Source organism: Oreochromis aureus, linkage group 17, assembly GCF_013358895.1.
Source record: "Oreochromis aureus strain Israel breed Guangdong linkage group 17, ZZ_aureus, whole genome shotgun sequence".
NCBI lineage: Eukaryota > Metazoa > Chordata > Actinopteri > Cichliformes > Cichlidae > Oreochromis > Oreochromis aureus.
In genome coordinates this window covers 30,938,440-30,959,046 of record NC_052958.1, presented here as the reverse complement: position 1 = coordinate 30,959,046, position 20,607 = coordinate 30,938,440, and positions in this window count along the sequence as shown.

The following is a 20,607-nucleotide window of genomic DNA, read 5'->3' as shown; positions in this document are numbered from 1 at the left end:
ACAAACAAACATCTGTTGCAAAGATCATGTATAATATTTTGGGTCACACAGCACTCTTCAAATGTATTCTGTATGTTGTTTTTACCTTTGTAGATTTTTCTTTTTATCTATGTGTGCATCCAGTGGTTTCAAACTAAGAGTAAGTGATTCAGTATTCCAGCCTGTCCTGCTTGGTTTAAACTGAACACAACTACCATGTTCCCTAGTTGTGAAATTAAAGGGCTCGACAGTACATCTATTTATGTATCTGTTCCAGTGGGCAGTAATCATGTCAATCCGTGTGTGCACATTCGTTTTGTTTTATTTTGGAGGTTTTTTGTTGTTTTGGTTTGGGGTTTTTTTGCAACACTTGCCTGTGGTATCCAGCTCAAGGCTAAGTACTGAATAGCACACATGAGGCTTCATCGCCAAACCCCACAGCTAGCCAATGGAAACACAACTCTGCCGACCTTGTCTGCAAGGCTGCCGCGCTCTGTGAGGCCCCTTTAAAAACTTCCCCATTCCTGGTGAGTGTGCTTCACTGAAAGAACCTGCTACATGGGCAACATCATTTTCAAAGCTCATAAAAAGAGAAATATTGCTTTCTATGTTGTGGTGTGTTTATCAAATGAGTCTCACAGTGGTGGAAAAAAAAAAACATCATGTTTCTGCAGAGATGTCGAACTGAAATTATTTTAAAACATACTGCTAATAGATGCCACAGAGAATGTTCCAAATGATTCAATTTGTTTTTTACACGATCAGTGACAGGTTGAGAATAAAAGGTGGTAATTTCTACAAATCCACAACTAAAATGTGGTTTACCTCAAAACTTGCATTTTAAGAGAAGATCCAAACTCACATACTCACTGTTTTAAACTAACATGTCATCACTGAGCTACAGCACATTTCTAAGGAAGAATAATCACAAGTTACTGAATATATATATATATATATATATATATATATATATATATATATATATATATATATATATATATATACATATATTATATATAAATTATATATGTGTATATATGTGTATATGTATATATATATATATATATATATATATATATATATATATATATACATATATAATCATATATAATTTTGGCTGAATTGTAGTTAATTTGAATATTTGCCTCTCATGTAGCCAAACACACTGACAGCATTGTGATGCTAGATGCTGATATACAGTGCTGATGATGTTACAATGTGAAACTTTAAAGTGATGCAGTGCTGCTCATCATCCAGTTGAATTCAATATTCAAGCTTCAGGGCGTACAAGAGAAAGACTGACTGCAGCATCGTTACTGAAAACAGATTGCAAACTTTGTGCTTGTGTGTTCCAGGTGAACATATTGATATTTATAAGCAGAGAAGCGCAGTAATGTGTTACATGTAACATGTTACTGTAATCCGATTACTTTTTACAAGTAACGAGTAATGTATGGGATTACTATTGCAAAAAAAGTAATTAGATAACTGTTACTTTCCTATAAGCATGCTGTGTTACTGCGTTACTAAACCGTCGTGATTTTGTGTAGATCAGCAATGGATAATATGGAGTTTGGGAGAGAGTACTAACATGCAGCACTTAAAGCGTGGAAGTGCTTACATTATTCCAAGTTTTATTCCATAAAAAGTGACAAAAACATGCTGTACACGCTGCGTGGGAAGAGAACTTGTTTTTACAGCTAAAAATTGAACTTCAAATCTGAGCAAGCACCTAGCAAGCTGCCACGGGAATGTGAAATTCACAGAGAAGACCCTGGATCTAAGTAAGTAACTAATTACTTAATCAGTAAAGTAATCAGTAAAGTAATGGGATTACTTTTTTGGAGATGTAATTGATAATCAGTAACTAATTACTTTTTTTAAAGTAACTTGACCAACACTGTTTATAAGCCGATGTCTGATTGTAGAGGATGATCTGATATCATTGTGTTGGTGTTGTTCCCAGATCATCATGAAAATGTTGTTCCAGGTTCAACATTGCAAGTGACCAATCACATTGTTGTGACGTTATTCTTTTGCGCGCCAAGCCATTCGTGCATTTATGAAATTCCAATGTTGCAAGGACAATATCAATTCTGCTTACCGTTTATTAAAGGGTCAGGGTTAGGGTTAGGGTCAGGGTCCGTTGATCAGCGGACAGAGGCGGTTTCTTGCAGCTTAAGTGCAGTTTTTTGTTTTACGGCGGTTTTTCCCGAAGTCGCAAAAGTATGATGTCACAATATTCTGATTGGTCACTTGCAATGTTGCTCCTGGAACGACATTTACTATGTTGATCTGGGAACAACACCAACACAACGATATCAGATCGTGCGATTGTAGAAAGCTCTGGAAACAGGTGAGTATGTCACATTTAACCTACCAAAAGTTTGTTTTTTAAATACATTTCTTTATTTTTGGTTAATTGCTTACATCGCCACACTTTTCAGGTTTTCATGTAAATGAAACTAAAAGATTATGCAATATCTTCACTTAAACTGGACTGCTTCTCAAATTACCAGCTATCTTTGTTTTAACTTTTAGATGTTTTCTCTTGTTTATTTGAACATGTTTAGGTTTTCAGTTTTATACTGTGCTTAATTTTAATGTTTTTAACAAACAAATATTTTAAATAATCTGTCAAAAACGTGTTTAAAACTGAAAAACTGCTGAACTCACTGAACTGAAATGTTTTTGGGTTGGCCTCTACCATTCGAGTTACGTATGCTGTTTCATTGCTCACTTGGGTTTACTTAGTATGTCAGTATCATAGAAGTCTAAGAAACACCACAAAGCCTACAGTATAGTATGATACAGATCACAGCTGGAACTGATATTTTTAAGACCTCATTTTCGTTTCCAGTTGTCCGACTCTAGATCCCAAGCCAGTGTTTGAAACGCACTTGTGTACTGTATGAAGGTGACGGCTGTTGGACTGCAAGGCCACTGGGTCTATCTGATAATTGACTGTCAAATAAAGGGCTGTTCCTCTCTGGAGTCCTCTCTGACACCCACATCAATCTGTCTTCACTTAGAGAAGGCCTAGCCCAGCCCTTCACCACCCCCCGCGCTCCCTTCACACTACCCCATTCACCACTTCATCCCCTGCACCCCTCCTCCTTCCCTCTACACCCAATTATCTATCCATCTATCTATTGGCCCTGACCATTTATCCCTCAGCTTCTCTCCCTCCTTTGCTCTATCCCATCAACAGCACTTCTCTTGACATGCTAACAGCTGTTTGACAGTAATGGCTCTAAAAGCAGAGCAGGGTGCCAGTCGATGTGTGCGCAGCTCGGTCTGCCTTTGTGTGTGTGCATGACATAGCGAAGAGGCCTTGAGGCCTCAAGAGGCTTGTGCACACTGCCATCAACAGCAGCGATTGGCATATACGCACATGCAGAAACCTGTATGCTCACAAATACAGGTTCCAATCAATAATAGGTGTAGAGGTCTATTAAACCTCAGGGCTGACATTCCAAGTACTAGTTCATACCTGAAATGATGAAGTATATAATCTAATATCAAAGGTAGACAAAACTGCACCATCAACATGTTTTGCTGAAGTATCAGTGTAATCGCACACAGATGAAGAATTAAAGCTGTAAAGTAAAAGCAGCTTATGTTGAACACTCCATTGTGAATTAGTTTTTTTCTGTTTAATTGTGTTTGTATTACATTACACTCACACATGTGTGTCGAACTTCTTGTGAGCGTGTGCATGTATGCTAACCTCCAGTCATTTGTCCTCCTGGGTTTCCCCCCTCCCCCTGGGTTTTTTATTGTGATGCTGTCAGCTTGCTGTTTGATGAATGGCAGGCAATTACACCAGGCCACATCTTCTGGCTCATAATCGGCACCATTAGTTATAGATCCACACTCAGACACAAACACCAGTGCACGCTGCTGCTTATCCACCAGGCATCTTTAAAGGCAGCACACACACAGAGCCATGTCTTTGTTGACACCTTCTATTTTTAGCATTCATTCTCACTCTGTGCATGATTTAGTTTGGTGACCCCACTTTCCCTCCAAGATGAGAAAAGTATTAAGTACTTATTTTTCTGTTTCTATAGCTGGTGTCCATCAAATATTTGGTGCATTACTTAAAGTAGCCACACAGAGAAAAAATAGTTAAAAAAGAAAATTACATATATAAAGATCGACTTTTGCTCTTTGCACTACTTTAAATAATATTGAATAAAATCTATGCCTCCTCTGAGCTGTGTAAATTAGATGTGTACGTGTGTATCCATAAAAATTGAATTTTGTATTTCTGATAACATCCCTCTAAGACGATACAGGAAACAAGATTATGTTACAGAAAAAGAATCACTAACAATTGTTTAATACAAGGGAGACAAAACACCAGCATCAGCAAGCTCATATAATCTGAATTTATTCAAACACAGGAATGTGAAAATTGAAGCGTCCACTCACGGCAATTTCTCAAAACATTACATCCTGTTTTACAATTCCCTGCTAAAACTAATAATTAAGAAAACAGCCGCAAAATTTTAAATAAAAAAAACTAGCCATAAGGACATGTATACATTATTTTTTACAAGAACATATATTTTTCACAGTGTCCACACATTTGGTAAAAAGAAGGAATATTCCTTCTTTCTTACTCTTGATTTCTGTTTGAGTGTTTATGATGTAACTTTGTGCAGTAGTAAAATATGATGCTTCACAGCTAACCATATTAACCAAAATATCCACTGTGTAGCATTAGTTAATCCATTTTTGCAAAAACTGAGCATAGTGAAATATTTATTATTTATTATTTATGTTTATTATTATTTATTTGTTGATGTTTTAGCCACAATTCAATTGTGTCACATTCAAGCAACAAAATTACTTAAAGAATTAGCCTATTTGTGTTTTAGTAAAATGTTATGAAATGCATAAGAAGAACAGTCTAACGTAATATTTCTATTTAAACTTACCAGCTTCATTATATGACAATTACTTGTAGAAATTGTTGGTGTAAAGTCAGTAACAGCTACTAAGGTTTTATACTGTCCAATTTGGGGTTTTTTATGTCTAAGTCTGAGTTTCTCTTTTGTTTTTTCCAGTGTTTAGATTTTAGATTTTTGTGCTACTGTATATTTTTTTTATTCCTGTTAACATTTTCTTTATTATTTCCGTATTATTTTAGCCTTTTTTACTTTGACAAACTCCCTTCATCATCTTTATCTTTATGTGATCACTTGTTGCTTGTACTTGCAATGACTGCCTGTAAACACTAAACAACTGGGTTAAAGAGGTGTTAAGAAAATACTCAACCTGAACTAAATTTATTTTTGGCAGCAGAAAAAAGGTTTGAAAAGACAAATGACACATGCTATACTTTTAAACTTGGCTGCATAAATAGTTATGGAGCAACTTTATTCTTTATTAGAAGACAGGTTTGCTGCCTTCTGATGGATATGAGCTTAGTGTTTACTTTAAGCTCTGATATGGTCACTATTGTGCTTACTGAATATGGCCTTTGCTAAACCAGTCTTATGAGCTGAATATATGGGATAAATACATTCCTATACATAAAGTTGGTCCTTGTGGCTATATTTAGTCATATTAGTCTCAAATGTATTAGAGAAATACTGTGTCACAGCCTTTACAAATTTAAGTGGCTATCATAAAAAAAAATACTTGTCAAATGCTTTTGTTTCATTTCAGTGACTAACAGCAAACTATATATGAAAGCATGTTAAGTTGTTTGAAAAATGTTTTTTTAAAACAATGCATACAAGCACGTGTAGAGACAGAAAACAGAAATTACATAAGGAAAAGAAGAAATTTTGATCATAATATTCCTGCTTCTGAGCTCTAATTTTAACCTGTTCCTCTTCTGTCCTCTGCTCCTTATCAGCACAAGACAACACATGGGGCTGAAACCTGCCCTACGGACTCTAACAAGGAGCTTTAACAGCTTGGCTCTCGTTTGTTCCTCTCCGTCCACTAATGCAGCTCTTAACACTCCCATCACCCTTCGCTATAAACCTCATTAGCTTATCAGGACAACACAAAAGGGAATATTAACACTGCCTACTGTACTCAAGGGCCAAGCTCAGGTGTCACATCTAGATAGCAGGTATTACTATGCAAGTCTCCCCATCCTGGTCCACTGATACAACTCTCTAAGCCTCTCATTGCCTTATCCTCTTAAGACAATACCCCCATGATTCCTTCTCTTCTACCAGACAGCCTGTATTTACTGAGATAGTCACTGGTCATCCATTACAAGTGGCACCTGAAACTGAAATATAACCACAAAACTTCACCTTAACCCCCCAGTATCCCTATTACCTTATCTTGGGAAGACAAAGAGGTAGCTTTAGTTAGCTCAAGGTCTGACTGCCTGACTTTGCTAGCTTTTGGATTAGCTATGCGACTAACGTGACTCTCGCAGGCCAAGGTGATGGCTGTCTTAATGCAGCAGCTTTGGGGCAGAAAGCTGCCTAATTTCTGCTTCTATCACCACTAGCAGGGCTCCAGGAAGCTCCCCGAGAGCCACACGAAGCAGCAGTTAAGACAAAGTAGCACAAGGTTAATCCCAGCGGTGGAGAAGTCAGAAGGTATTAGAGGATATTTAAATGAAGGGAACAGTACACACCTGTACAAAACTTTAGTGAGGGAGGATGTGATTTTTTTTCCCTGCAGCAGGTTTAAAAAGTACTATTATGCAAAGACATAAAATTCGGTAAAAGTGCAGCATATGCTTGAAAGTAATTAGGTTGTATTTACAGGAATGTGGCAGTGGAGATATGATGCTTTGTATAAAGACAGTCAAGAGAAACAAGCCTAGCAAAAGTTACAAGAAAATCACATTTCGATGATGGCTGTCTTCTCCAGTGTACTTTGGATCAGATTTTAACCCAACAGAGACACCGCGTAGTGCATACAGCTACATTTACACAGGTTTTACACAGATTAAACTCTATACATCTACTCACACTCTTTGTTTGATTTTAAAAAGCAAGCCAAAAGTTTCTCACATTAGGGAACAAATATAGTGACTCAAAAAGCAAGCTATAGAGTCTGAGTCTCAGGTCATCTTTTTACTTCTACCCCTTTTATAGAAACACTACACAATGGCAATAGCTGCAAAACGTAACAGTTTATAAGAGAGGATTCAAAACATCACGCCAACTCCATCATTAAAATCATTAAAAATCTAAAGGAATCAGTCCGTTGTATTGCCTTTGATCTTGCCTGAATTCAGGTTTGGTACCTGAATTCAGGCAGAATTTTAAAAAACACGCTGAAACCACTAATGTTCACAGAATTTCTTTCAACCAAGAAACACGCCGCAGCGACTGGCACACAACCAAACACATGTACCCGCCATTAAATATGGCTCCTTTGATTGATTGTACAACATACTCTGCACACAGCCCTCCACTGCAACCATACACACACACACACACACACACTCCTCCCAAGAAAGGGAATCCGAGTTCATAGGTTAAGTATAGAAGCTGTCCAAATCAGCAGGTCAGCTGACAGACAGAGGAAATGACGGGCTTAATGACTAGCTGCTGCTGCTAATGACTCACAGCTAGCTGGGTGGAAAAGGAGTGTGACTGACAGACACGCATAGACACACATGCATGCAGGTGCAGTCTCACTCACACCCTCAACCTCTCCCGCTCGATGAGCTGTAATTGGCAGTGAGACCCGGCCATCCAGTTGTGAGCGGCGCAGGCCCCGCCCACTACTTTAACAGCCCATTAGCAGTTATTAGAGGGCCCTCAGGGAGCTGTACGGGTCACAACACACTGCCAACCTAAAGGAGATTAATAACCCATGAGATTTAATAGAGGCGATGCTTCTGCGGTCAAATTGAAAATAACAGACTGAAAGAGGTGAAAAGATAACAAGGAGCAACTGGATTTACAGATGAAACAATTATTTCATATGATTCATGTTTACAGGCACCATAAAACATTTATGGAGTTATAAAGATTCATAAAAGGTTATAAAAATGATGCTTGGGCTCAAAGACTGTAAACCCAGTGGACCTCTAAGATTTATAGGAAGAAGTCAGCTGGTAACGTAATCCAACAGCATGCTGTCAACGTCAAGCATCTTCATAGCAGCATTTTATTGATGGCTGCAATCCACTTGGGGAACACACTGGCTCTCATCATTTACTATGACTTTTAAGGAATTCAGCTACTGTTTACAGATTGTGTTTCAGCTGTTTTGCCTGGCATGACTAGTCCAAATGCTACTACTGTTGTGCTGCTAACAGATAGATTTTCACCCCTGTAATTACCATTTCTATTGAGTTTCTCTGTATTCCTTTTGATATAGGAATTACACACACACACATAGATATATATATACACATATATATTCATTGCCTCTTATGCAGGAGCATCAGAGAGGAGACTAATGCACAATGCCCAAAAACCTCTTGCATCTCGACACTAAATCCATCCAGCAAACTAATGTCTCTTTTAAACAACTTAATCCAGAGCTGTGCATCACAAGCAGTGTAGAGGAAATTGCTGTTTTACATCAGGTGCTCATATCAGTTGCAAGATGGATAAAAATGAAAATCATACAAAATGAAAAAGAAAAATTATCTTTTGAACCTTTTTTGTTGTTTTTCTTTGCTGTTTTAGTAAAGTCAAATATTTTGTTTATTTGTATGAAATCTATAAAAACAGTTTGACTGCACGGCAAAAAGGTATGCTTATCTTCCCCTGCACTCACCCACCCCACCAACCCCTCGCCCCCGCATCCTCACACCTGTGCTGGGGAGCCAGGGGCTCAGAGATGTGTCGGTAACAATCAAAGTGCTGATGCATGCCATGTGACTAAGTGACTGTAACCCTCCAGGCAGTCTGGGACTCTGCCTGTTAGCATGTGGCAACACCAAGATAGGTCATTACCCATTCTGTTCCAATTGAATTTTAACCAGCGTATTTGTTCCAGTGCAAATTCTGACATTTCAATATGCCAACAGAGAAATCAGCTCATTTGAATGTGGCTCACTTGTTTATTGTTTCCTGAATAAAAAAACGAGGAGGAGGAGAAATAACAGCATGAAACTTCTGTAACAGGGTGACTGACTCGTCTCAGGTAAATCAGCATTAACCAAATTAAATTTTAATTAAATTTTTACATTTTGTCTGCACTTACAAGCTTTATAAAGCCACAGCAGTTTTGACAATTTCGAGCTTTTTTAGGCAAAAGCACAAAACAAAACTGCTCTTTGCAGTCTTGCAAACACAGATTTGATGTTTCACTCAGTTTTACATTACAGTTGATTGAATTTCGACTGGCAAAACAACATTTAAAATGCCCTTGCTTTTAAGACACTCAGGTGTTTCTTTACACTACTGCGCTCTCTAGACAGGTCAATGTATTGTTCAGCTGATACAGGAGTGTGCAAACGAATGCTTGGGATATTTTAAAAAAGGTGTCAACACACAGATTGTCTGGCAAAGCAGCTGTAACATCATTCTTAACAATACCCTCTGCTCTCTGTGCATCAATACTTACAGTATCAATCAGTCCTGTAAGGTTACATATGTATGTATGGATGTATGCACATAGGTGTATACATAATGATACTATTGGCTGATCAGTCTATAATGGCCTCGGATACCCAATGTCAGTCGGTCTCACACTAAGTGGAGTCTGTGTCTGAACCTTGTTGGGCCTTTAAGTTTGCATATTTTCTCTGTGCCTATCCATCATCCAAAGACATGCATTTTTTATGTTAACTGCAGATGCTAAGGGTGGTGGTGTGGATCTGACACAGGTAACGCGTTTCAAGTGCATTTAATAAAGCGCTTTTTGAATGTAAACCACTTTGCACGATCAGTAACAATGGTAAATGGCATTTATACATTTCAATCCACTTCCTCTAAAACAACGGGAGCACCTGTGAATAACAGTTTAATGGAATATCATTCTGTGCTCCAATGCAGATGTGGCAGGAAACTGCTTAATATAGTAATAAACTGCTTAACTGTTCAATGTATTGATAGACAATAACAAACGAAGTTGGTTCAAATATTTGATAAACATGAAAAATAACCTCCATCCTCCCACACGCACATTCCACCACTGCTACTTCGTATATATGGTCGCTTCATTCTGCATTGCACGGCTTAGCTTTCATTTATAAATCTTATCCTACACTTAGATGAGTAACACACAAACACTTTGTACTCATGACACCAACTAAAGACAAATCCTGCTGCTGCTACATATAAAAATAACTAAATAATATTGCAAAATCTCCTACAAAATAAGGGTGGTTGGGAGAAGTTTGCAGATCCTAAACGTTTCTTTATCTAACACGTGAATACACACACACTGGACTCACATGTGTGTTCAAACAGCTGGTCAGCTTCTATGAAATAACCAACCAATGGCTGTCAAGTAAAAGGTATATAAAAAAAATGTCTCTGAACTACAGTTTAGTACATGTATGAAATAATGTGAAAAAATAGCATTCGACTTCCAAATAAGGTCAATGTACCTAACACTGTAAATTAGGACGTGCAAAAATGTATAATTCTCACTCATGTTTTATTTGGGTGTGTCCCATTTTATGGTCAAAAGGTCAGCACCCGATGACATCATTCATTCTAGTCTTAATCTTCTAATATCCGACTTTGTGATTGTTTTGCCAATAATTGTATTCATTTATTTTCACTGTACTGTTCGTTTTTCTTCTATACAAGAGGAAGCAGGGGCAGAGAAAGGTTCTGAGTTTCACTGACAACAAAAATCAGCTTGTGTTTTCAGCAGTATAAACATGCAGTACTTTCTTGACACAAGGAGTGAGTCTGTAATCAAACACAATTTCTGCAATTAAAAATTACGTCATGTGATTTCTAACTTAGACAGGTGGCTCAGATTAGTTTTCCTTCACTTATCCCGATCTTCTCTGGCTTCACTGACAGTGTGAGAATTCTCGACTTCAATGCAAAACACAAAATGAGGAGTAAGAAGGTCCAACACGTTCAAAGCTATATCAGGATAACACTTTGGCAGTTACTTTAATGTGACACCTCTTCTATCTGAAAACTCTAAAGGCTTTTTAAGCTAATACACACACACACAAACACACACAAACACAAAGGGAAGAATCTAATATAGTTCATATAAAATTCATCCATTATCTTCACTATAATTCAGGCACTTCAAATGTAAGAGAGGCAATGGCTGCTTTAGGCACACGCAGACAAACAGCTGATTAAAAGGTGAGAAGAGAGAGAGAGTGTGTGTGTGTGTGTGTGTGTGTGTGTGTGTGTGTGTGTGTGTGTGTGTGTGTGTGTGTGTGTGTGTGTGTGTGTGTGTGTGTGTGTGTGTGTGTGTGTAGGAAGCAGGAGAAACCCGTTATATATTTTGTCCTGACTCACCATGAGTTGCACTTCAGGTGGTGTCTTCAGGTATCAGTCCACTCACTGTCAACCAGGATGGAGTCTGTAGGCCACACAAACACCCATCACACATTTAAACGTAATCTTACAACAACTTCTTAGGACAAATGTAGTCATTACAACTTTTAGTAACGCTGTTAAGTATATAACGTGTAACAAGTTATTATTCCTCTGTAGACATCTGTCGTATCTACACAGATGAATGGCTTCTAGGTATGTTTAATATAGTTAGTTTCCGTTTACTCTCATAACACGTTTGACTAATTTAGTTTTTGCACAAACATAAGTTAAATGTTGCAAATGATCTGACCTGTAATAATCCCTGGGAGCGATCTAACCAGGTGTCACTTAGGTAATAACGTAGCAGGTCCACGCAGGTAAAGGCTGACTGTCCCTTCAGCAGTCAGGTGCTGAGCTCCCGTGATGTGGAAGCAGAGGAACAGAAGGATGCAACATGATACCAGCGAGCTCAAATCCTCTGCCTGCCCCTCGTAATCCTTCAGCACAATGATCCCTGCAGGATGTTTTCTCTTCTCCTCCTCCTCCTCCTCCTCCTCTTCCTCTTCTTCTTCTCCAGCTCCAGACTCCTCTGCGGAGGTGTTGCCACCTCTGTATGTAGGGCCGGCCAGATGCACCTGCGACAGGACACCAGGTAAGAGGAGATGAAGCACCACCCGTAGCCGCTGAAGTCATTCTTTCATTCCTCTTCTCTCCTCAGCATCGACAACTCTGCCTGTTCCTCAGAGTGTCTCTGCCAAGAGTAGCCGGGCACAGCAGTCCTGTTTTGCCGCTCTTTGCCAAACACACAAACACACACGCATGCACAGAGGAGAGTGTTGTATGGTTTCTTTTTTTTTCTTCCTTTTTTTTTTTTTTCAGCAGCCGAGCTAACCCTGAGCCGGGGCCTGGTCTGCCTTTGAGATGCTCTCTAGCCCACAAACACAAGACGGCTTTCATTATCTTGCCCGTCGCAGCGCAAGGCCTAGCTTCTAAAAGCTACTGATTTCTTTCTTCCCTTAGCCCCCTGCACAAAGGGAGGGCATTTTGTAAATTACTTGCTCGTTTCAGACCAACAAAAGGTACTTTCATTGAACCCTCCTCCCCCCTCCTCCCCCCCCCACTGCTCTCCCTCTATCCTCCCGCCATTTGATTTTGCTCAAATTTGATTACAAGGCTTGAAAAAGGAGGCGAAGAAAAGAGAAGAGGAAATAAGAAAGCCCCACAGATGGCGTGTTCATTCAGTGCTGTGAATGGCTTTATATGGGCTGCCTTTATACATGTGGCAATCCAAAGACGCTTCAGCCGCTCCGCTAAAAAAAGAACTTGACAAAATTATTGGTTTGGTGGCTTTCTTACACGACTGACATGGGGGAACTCTTAGAAAGAAAAGTCTGCCTTCTCTTTCTCTTCCTTTCTTTTGCTCTTCTTGTCTCTGCGCATTACACTCTCTCTGGGTTGTACACCTTGATCAAAACAAACTAAATGGTGTCTGATTGTGGAAGTGTTTACTTATACAGACACACACACACGCGCATATGTGTGTGTGTGTGTGTGTGTGCATGCTGTCATATTAATAACCACCTGCCCTGGGCCTGCATTCCAAGACAACAAGGTTTGCATATTCAGCAGAAAAAAACTAATGAGACACACTCACTATTTAAATCATTAACTAACACACACACACACACACACACACACACACACACACACACACACACACACACACACACACACACACACACACTCACACAGAACTCAAATCAAACCATTTACATTATACTTGAAAACACTGCACATTAACACAAAGCAGAGACTGTTCTGTTCTCCCTCACAGGCTATAATCCTGTTTCCACAATGGACCCCTCACTCTGCACTTGTTTTCCTCCAGCGGATAATCATAGCTCTCTAGACACACAAACACACAGACACACACACATGCAGCTCTGTAGCTGTTGGATTTTTTTCCCTAACACAAACATACACCTATGCAGCAGAGTGAACTATGACTTGTTTTCCCATCACCGGTCCACCCAGATGAAGAGACAGTCTGGGAGCTTGCATGGCCACTCCGGTCAGAAAGTCTAATGGAGAGAAGCCACTTAATTCTCAGATCCACTGACCAGACATCAATTTCCAGGTCGCAGGCTGCATCATTCCATCAGTGTGATAGAGTAGCAGCCATTACTGAGGTCAGACAGCCAAAAGTGGCATCTTTTAAGGGCATTATTTCAGTCTTGGTCCGTGGTTGTGTTGTATAGCAGAGCCTGGCTTTGTTTTTCCTTGTGTCTGATACAAAAGACCGGCTTCACACTGATCTACTCTACAGCTACTGAACCAATCCATCTCTCAGGAATGTACGACTGGAATAAGCCAACAGGTGAATGAACTGGTCTTACCATGGCTACAGTTGACTAGCATCAGGAATTATTCGTCTTTTACAAAAAAGTCTAGCAATGCTAAAAACTCAACAAACCTGTACTTGATGTGCTTTTTTTTCTCATGTTAGCACTTAAGCAGTGTGACGTTATGGTTTGCTACAGTCGTACAGCTTATTAACAGTAATTCAAGACCAATATGAAAGTAACTGTAGCCACAGCCCACAGAGTAAATGTCTCCATGCTATAAAAAAAATTTTTAAATCCAAATCTATTAAAATAAATCATATAAAAGAGGTTGCCAGACATTTTGTTCACTTCACCTGCCACGTGTCACACACAAAAAGTTATACAACTTGCATACTTGCCCATTAATTATAAAGAGGCAACCTCCAGGGCTGGAACAACTTTAGAGCCAAAGGTTTCTAGTCTACTAAAAGAATTTCTCCCTTCATAACAATTGCAAGGGGTAAGGAATCACTTATTAAAGCTGTATTAAGAACTATAGTTACAGTTACTATAGGCATGCTGGCTTTGAACGACAGCTGGGTGCCAACTAGCTGTCAGGTGTTGTTAATTCAAGCCAATCACCTTTTCGGATTATGTTAAGGCTTAAAGTTGAGGAAGTGGCCAATGTGAGTGACATGTTGTAACACAAGTAGCCGTAGCCGGTCAATGTCACCTAAACAGAACCACTGAACTGGACCTCTCCAGTTAATGCTAACTTGTTTTCATGGAAATATCTGAAAAATAATGCTGTTATTTGTACCAAAGGCTATCCCATTAAGTCCACGTTTCAGCTTTGGTGAATGAAATTCAGGTATTTCATTCATAACTCACTTTGCACTAATTAGAAGGTATATGTGTCTCTGTGATGCATCCATGCAGTCAATGAATGCTAAACAAGCTTCATGCGGTTAACATCTCATTCAACCTCACATCCAAATACAGTCACTTAAGACAAGATGGACATAAAGCTAAACCGTCCCTTAAAAACATGCATCCTTACAAAGTGTGTTAAAAAAAAAAACATGAAGTGCACAGCACTGTATAAAATCGGATTAGAATTTAAGTTCTATTCAATTTGAGGCTCAAGGTGCTTTATGCTGTAGGTTAAAGATCCTACAGCAATAGAGAGAAAACCCCAATAATCAGACAACCCTCTATGAGCAAGCACTTGGCAACAGCGGGAAGAAAAAACTCCCTTTTAACAGGAAGAAACTTCCAGCAGAACCAGGGTCAGGGAGGGGCGGCCTTGATGGGTTGGAGGCAAGAGCGTAGAGAAAGGATAGACTGTGCAAGAGAGACTTGGATCAGACCAGGCTTTACAAATTATTACCAAATACAACTTCTCAGATGGTTCACATGTTTTGAGCCTATATGTACGGATAGTTATCCAATTTTTTTCCAGCCAGGTGTACATACAAATAGATGCTCACCTACATCTAACAGCTACACATATAACTGTAAGCTATCAGCTATATTCACACCAGGAAGGAAACAGAAAACAATCAAAAACACCCTTAAAAGCAAAGGAGCTAGTAGAAAATGAGATAATTTTCTTCCAGTAGAGAAAATGGTTTCAGTCCAGCAAAAACCCCACAGGCTGCACACACCAAGCTCAGCCCACACACTGAGCTTTGGCGAGCAGAGATATAAAGCTGTGAAACGCTGACAGGACAGAATAGCAGCTCTCACAGCTTCCATATCTACCACTTTAGAGATATTAGTAGTAGCAGCCAACATCACCAGCTGACCGACTACATTTTTCCTCAACCTGCCTGTCCGAGGATCACCACAGTGGAACCCCCCCCCCAACTCTACACACACACACACACACACACACACACACACTTTTTTTTAATGAGGGCAATTTGATTTTGTTATTACTGATGAAGACAGAGATTCCCTTAGTGGGCAGAGAACATTCATAATCTGCAGTTAGGTCTCCATCCGCAAACCTGAAGTAATTATTGTCTCAAGATAAAAATGGAAAGCAGCGCTGATTTTTTTTTTTCTAAGAAAAAAAAAAATAAACTTGATATAAAAATGACCTTAATATTATTTCTCTCTCTGGGCATTTCCAATAAAAATATTGCATCGGAAGGTTTGATAAAAGGATTATGTGGCCAGCTTTATGTGGCTGGAGTCAAATCTGGATATGGAAGGAGAGCTTTTTGATTGAATAATTCTTGTTTCCTTTCTGCCAAGCTAGCAGTCCTCTTTGGGGAAAGTAAAAATCAGCATTATGCCAGATTTATACATGTGCTCTGACTCTCTGTAGAAGTAAGTGTGCCAATATTGTATGTCTGACTACCTGCCTACTGTACGTGCTTGAATGTTTCCATATGTGCTCGGGGATGTAGAGAGATGATGACTGTGTGGTCGACAACATTTCAAACACAATTTCTAGCATTAATGGTCAAAAATGTGGAAATAACAGACACTTCTTTTAAAAATGTATACTATTTCATTTAGTACCATCCAATGACTGTAGAAAGTGTTTTCTACAGTCTTTGGCACTGTCTAAGTCCCAGTTTGATTATTCTGTAGAACAACAACCATGTGTTGTGCATACGATAAAAGAACTGAACTAAAGTAACTCCTTACTAAGAACCTGCACTGGCACTGGTATAGAATTCAGATTATGTAATAAATCTCACTAAGATGTTTTTTACTATGTCTCTGATATTTAATCTAATTATTTGATTTTACACAATGTTTAAAGACTATTTGGCCTTGTACAGAAAATGTGTAAACTCGCTGAATTTGGTAGATACAACTGACTGCTTTACAACCAGCCTGGATTCAAATAACTACTCTGGTGTAAAAAAAAAAAGAAAAAAAGAAAAAGAAAAAAAAAGAATTTTCTGTTAAAAAGTCTTTAACAAAGAGAAAGAAAAAATAAAAAGTTAAAAGGCAATAAAATGACCTTGGTTTGTCTTCTGATAAAAGAACATAGTGAGGTATTTTGCAGTTTTGTGGTCTGTCTGCAGAGTAACTGGCAACTATTAGACCAAAATTGTATGTTTTTGAAATGTTCTGCTTGATTTGCTGTCTAAAACCATACACAAAGTATTTTCTGTGAGCATTCAAAATTCTTCCACTGTAATATTTTCAAATTAAATGCATGATAAAATAAAATAACTTTCCAAAAAAAGCTTATATTTGGGTCAGTCAGGGTTACCGAGTTGGCATACTTGAGGCATGACAACTGAGCAAGAAGAAAATTCAATTTATGAATGAATCTTGATTTAATTCTGATTTAAACTGTTCAAATAACAGTGTATTATTCATCTGCTGTTATCGGGGCATCATCAGCAGTCACAGCCGGCTGCCGTTAAGGCGTTTGACCCCAGAGTTTAGTTATCATAACAGGGCTGTGACCTCCTGACCTGCAGTCATTACTGCTGTCTCCTCCAATCAGCCCTCCAAAGCTCTGAAGATGCCCTCTGGGAACAAATAGGCTGCTGGAATAGAGGTGACATTAGATTTATGTATGTGTGTTAGTAATGCTTGAGCACAGGCCCGTTGCTGTAAGTGTGTGTGTGTTGTGTGCGTCATTACTTATGAGGACCAGGGCGTTCTCACAATCATAGAAAAAAAGATTAAAAAAACACCAAAAGATGGTTTTTTCATGTTGTACACTTCTTGCAGAGCTTAGTTTAGCATTTTTGTTGACTGTTAAGATTAAGATTAGAACAGAGTTGGTAACAGATTTGAATGTGGGGTAGTTTTTAGAGGCTTGATGTTAGGTAAGTGCAAGAGGGTTAAGAAAAGTTTAGAACAGTACTATGCAAAAGTCTTGAGCTGCCCCTCATTTCTTTATATGTCAGGAAAACGGAAAATAGTTGCAACATTTTATTCAAATCTGCAAAGATACATGAAAGCACAGTATGCAAGTCAACATGCTTTTACTGTATTAGCACTGTATTTGATGCCTACTGATATATACTGATGCCTCTCAGCTCACAGCTGTACCTCCCTCCTGGTATGTATAGCATGGTAGATAATATTAACAATTAGAACCCAGAATTTCAAAATTGGATTTCACTGCTACATAAGAACTATTGCCAATGATTTTCAGTCCAGTTCTTGTGTAATTTAGTATATCCCGGTCATGTTTCCCTTCTTCCACCCTTCCGCTGAGATCATTTCTGATGAATCATCAGCAAACAGTAGCTGGATCAACTGAAGGGCCAGTTACACTGCTCGGGCCCTTTGTCAGGTCTCTACAGGATTTTTTCCTAATTTTTAAGGACATGACCTTCACACAGTAGCGGTTTTAGATACGGGCGACACGGGCGGTTGCCCGGGGCGGCATCGTGATGGGGGGCAGCATCACGGGCATCGGCAAAAAAAAAAAAAAAAAAATGCTCGTACTCATGCTGCCCCGACGGCAGCCAGCGCATATTGGGAATGTCATAGGCACCGATCGGTTTTCTATCGCCCATTTGCTGGGAGTAAGGGCGCCCTCCGTCTGCGAGGTGTGCCTGCTGCTTGCGGCACAGGGAGGAGAGGGCGGGGCGGCGGGGGATTCTCTGGCTGGCTGGAGCAGCATCTAATAACCAACTCGCAAAATAAAACAAAATAAAAACAAAACAACAAATACGAAAACACCGGACATTATGATACAGACTTATAATTTGCACCGATGTTTTTTCGAAATTCTATACACGAAAACTGAGCGCGAGAGCCCTCGGTGCGCCTGCTCGCTGCTGAAGTCAAAGTAAACTTTATTGTCATCTCCGCTACATACAGTCCAGTATATAGAGAGACGAAACGACGAGGCTCCAGTTACAGCAGTTCAATTCAATTCAATTCAATTTTATTTATATAGCGCCAAATCACAACAAAAGTCACCTCAAGGCGCTTTATATTGTACAGTAGATAGCACAATAATAAATACAGAGAAAACCCAACAATCATATGACCCCTATGAGCAAGCACTTTGGCGACAGTGGGAAGGAAAAACTCCTTTAACAGGAAGAAACCTCCGGCAGAACCAGGCTCAGGGAGGGCGGGGCCATCTGCTGCGACCGGTTGGGGTGAAAGAAGGAAAACAGGATGAAAGACATGCTGTGGAAGAGAGACAGAGATTAATAACAGATATGATTCGATGCAGAGAGGTCTATTAGCACATAGTGAGTGAGAAAGGTGACTGGAAGGAAAAACTCAATGCATCATGGGAATCCCCGGCAGCCTACGTCTATTGCAGCATAACTAAGGGAGGATTCAGGGTCACCTGGTCCAGCCCTAACTATATGCTTTAGCAAAAGGAAAGTTTTAAGCCTAATCTTGAAAGTAGAGATAGTGTCTGTCTCCCGAATCCAAACTGGAAGCTGGTTCCACAGAAGAGGGGCCTGAAAACTGAAGGCCCTGCCTCCCATTCTACTTTTAAATACTCTAGGAACAACAAGTAGGCCTGCAGTGCAAGAGCGAAGTGCTCTAATAGGGTGATATGGTACTACAAGGTCATTAAGATAAGATGGGGCCTGATTATTTAAGACCTTGTATGTGAGGAGCAGGATTTTGAATTCAATTCTGGATTTAACAGGAAGCCAATGAAGGGAAGCCAAAACAGGAGAAATATGCTCTCTCTTTCTAGTGCAAATAAACGAACAATAAATATAGTAGAGTAAGAAAATAAATATACACTTTAGGACTCGGGGTAAAGGGATCAATAACAATTTAAAATTTATAATTTACAGTTTGATGATTTAAAGTCTCACACATAACCCGTCGAAAGGGGAGGGAGACCTGCTGCTTCCAAAGAGAGCACATTTCATTCATAATGTTGTAAATCCAAGCCCATTATGTATTCATGTTTTGAATCCTGGGTTGTGTGAAATCCCAGAAATACACCCTAGACAAAGTTAATCTGTGAACTAAGGTGTAGGTCTATTAGGTTATGTTGTGGTGATCCTCTGGTTGAGGGATGGGTGTTCATACTGGAGTGCAAAATTAAAACCAATGGAAGATGGACAAGAAAAGTTCAAAGCCATCAGGTGCTCAGTTTAGAAAAAAGAGAAAAGAAGAAGAGAAGAAACAAACAAATGATACAGGTAAGCAGATGTGTCATTGGATAATGGCAGGTCATCCTGAAACAATCAGAATCAGAATACTTTATTAATCCCTAAGGAAATAATGTGGGTTACAGTTGCCCCAAGAAGAAATGGTAAAAATAGTAACAGTAACAGACTAAACTCCAAACAATACATTATGTTACAGATTTTAATATTAATAAGTCATTGTCAATTGTTGATTTGTCCTGTTCTCATTGTATGACGAATTATGATGGCTGTTTGGTAGCCGTTTGCACAACAGTTTTATGTTAATGTACAATCCTTAACATGTTTTGTGTGTGTGTGGGGGGGCAGAGGGAGTGTTCGCCCAGGGCGCCAAACAGGCTAGGACCGCCACTGCCTTCACATACTGTTTGCCTGCCACATTTGTATTTGTCTTTCACTTGTCCAGTTTGCTCAGAAGTTTCAGGAACACACTGCACACCATGCTGAGATATAGCAAGTTCTGGGCTAAGATCCAAGGACTGCACTGAAAACGAGTGAAAAAGCCAATGTTCAAAGAAAAACCAAGAAAGTCTGGCTCACTGGAAGTAAAATGTAAAAAATAAGGGATGGCTTAAATTGCACAGTACCGTAAACTATAATTCAAGGCAATCAAATATGTTTTACTGTGCTTCCTGTGTTTCTTTTAAGTAGCAGGTTCATTGCACTGAGTTGATGATCAATGGAGTGAACACGACAGATCGGAACAAACAAATATTCAGAAAATATCCTGAATGCAGCACAAGTTACAACAGGGATGGACAGTATGGCCAC